The sequence below is a fragment of the Pygoscelis adeliae genome, unplaced genomic scaffold (genome assembly GCF_000699105.1).
Source record: "Pygoscelis adeliae isolate BGI_AS28 unplaced genomic scaffold, ASM69910v1 Scaffold350, whole genome shotgun sequence".
Lineage (NCBI taxonomy): Eukaryota > Metazoa > Chordata > Aves > Sphenisciformes > Spheniscidae > Pygoscelis > Pygoscelis adeliae.
In genome coordinates this window covers 893,520-896,167 of record NW_008823889.1, presented here as the reverse complement: position 1 = coordinate 896,167, position 2,648 = coordinate 893,520, and positions in this window count along the sequence as shown.

The following is a 2,648-nucleotide window of genomic DNA, read 5'->3' as shown; positions in this document are numbered from 1 at the left end:
GCTTTAACACAGCAGCCACCTCCTTCATACAAATGAATAATTTCTTCTGCTCAGAGCAAAGCCCTTTGCCTCACTCACTGATGCACAGAGAGAGGCCGCACCTTGAGGTTACACAGCAGGGAGCAAGTAGTATTTTGTCAAGGCAGCGCAAGAAGCAAGCAGCTCCCGGGTGCTAGAGTGCTACCGCATGTTGCCCACCACCTCCTACGACAGCAGGGATGCGCAATTTAGCAAAGCAAGGTCGAAGCTGCTTACAGCTGTAGGGTAGAAAGCAACCTGGTGCCAAGGCTGTGTGAGTCCTTGGTAGTTGCCTACCAGGGACTTCTATCTGATCCGCTCACACTGAGCAAGCCAGGTGTTCCCAGCCTCTGTATGCAAATCCATACAAGTCACCAACATTATACACCGCATGCAATGATCCTGGCCAACTGCCACATCTCATTTCTTGGATTCTTCTTTTGCTTGAAGGAACAGGTTTTACCTGATTTAATTCAAACAAGTCTAGGATCAAGCAGAGAAAATATCAGGTCAAAGTGTCCTCTTGAAGAGACATATGTTGCATAGGAGTAGATATTCTGGAAGCTTGTTCCCTGGGTATAGTCATACTTAAAAAAGTTTAACTCACACAAATTTTTCTCCTGCCCCACAAGATGTATTGCACTGGGTGGTTTTGTACTGACAAGGCTGGCTGCAGTGGTGGAAAGCGGGGTGAGAGTTCACAGAGGAACTCAGCTAGAACCAAGAACTTAGGCTGGAGTCTTTGTAGTTTTCCCAGTTTTCTCTTGAATGCCCCCTCAGCTAATAACAGCAGATGTTTCTGAGAAGCCAAGTTGCCTGTACACACCCTCCTTTTCTGTTTAAAATAAGCCCTGTGAAGAATATGATCATCCATACTATCCTCAACATACTACCAGCATTAGCAGCCACACACTTGAATTGCATCTTACAGCTTCAGTCACTCTGTGTGGGTGGGTCAAGGTCCTCTTCTGCCAACCTAAAAAAACAGCTGCATGGGGCAAGCCGAGGGGCAGAAGTCCCACCAAAAGCAGCCCCCAGACCGTACCTCGCGGTTAGCCCGCTGGCCAAGGCTGGCTAGGTCTTCTCCAGGCTCCCTAAGAGCACCTGCATCCCCCTCTGCAGGGGAGTCGCGGCCTACAGATGGGGCCAGGGACCCCCTGGGATGGGTATTTCTTACGACTGCGGGATGCTAGGCCCAGCACACCTCCTGCAAATGCACTCTCTCTAGCTTTTGCGTGTGGCCCCAGGCCCCACGCTTGCATCATGCTGGTTGCCAGATGTGGGGCAAACAAGGTCATGTTTACCTGGGGCTTGCAAAAGCTCTACCTGAAGCAACAGTAATATAAGCTATGCTTGAAGTGATGTAACGTCCTTCCAGCCTAAAACTCTACAGGCGTCCGTAGTCGTGAATTGAACTCCAAAACGGCACAGAGTTGCATTCGTGAAATGCATAACCCTCTTAAGTGATAACAGGCCTGAACTGCTTTTATCTCCCTAGACCTAGACTCTGTTACACAACAGAAAAACCTCCCAAGCAAACAGCACTCCCCTAAACAGCTGTGACCTTCCCTATCTTACAGACAGATACCTTGAATTGTCATCAGCCTACCTGTGCTCAGTTTGTCTTATATAGATAAAGCCACGTCGAAAGAAAAGCTTTAGTGAGAAAGCAGAAGAGGTGAACAGCAAAGTCTTTGTTAACTGTATTTAGCTGTCTGTTCAATGAATACTTGGGAAAAAGGATTTAAACACCCTCAGCAGTTCCAGTGCCATTTGGGTGGCAGCCAGCATTGTACTGACCAAACCTAGGATCCCTGGTATTTCTAGTAAAATTTAAAAGGAAAAAATAGTGACCCCCCAAAATCCTTTATGTGTGACCTTTAAGGTTCTTTTAGCAAAAATAAATTATTCTGTATAACACATTCCAAAATCAATATTTTCTATTACTGTTTCCTTTATTATTTATTCACCTGCTACCATTTCTATGGTTAGATGAGCTAGATGGAAAATACACAAGAAGCCACATGGCTCATTTTTAACAGGTAAAATTGAATTTCTGCATCATTTGACACCGCAGCTGACACCGTTAAGTGTTGGTACTTCATTAATAATTTTGCATGGAAATGCAGTATTTCTATTAATGGTGAATCCCATTAACATCCCTAAACCAACATGATCTGAACAGGTGACACCATGCTCTGCAATTTCATTCCTATTGGAGGTGCAAAATAGGACATGGAGATGCTTAGTGCAATTTCTTCATCATCTGCCCCGTGGGTTGGTGGAGGTGCCGGCAGCGCTGGGTGGCAGCAGCTGAGGTGCATTGCTGGGGCATGAAGAATTACAGTCACCACAGAGGCAGAAAGGATTCGAGCAATGAATTGCAAACGCAATTCAAGGAACTGCAGCTGGCGATAGCGGGACGGGGACTGAAGCCAGTACTCTCACTGGTGGATGGAAAAGTCCTCCTTCGCAGCTAGCCCAGGGCAGCTCAGGAATGAGGACAAATCTGTTGAGCAAAGCAGTGGAGCTCAGCCTGGGCTGAACAGGCAGACCATCAAAATCCTTGAAGCAACAGGGCCCGGGGCTGTCTTTAGGCTCATTGCGTAGAGCAGAGAGGAGCTGAAGAG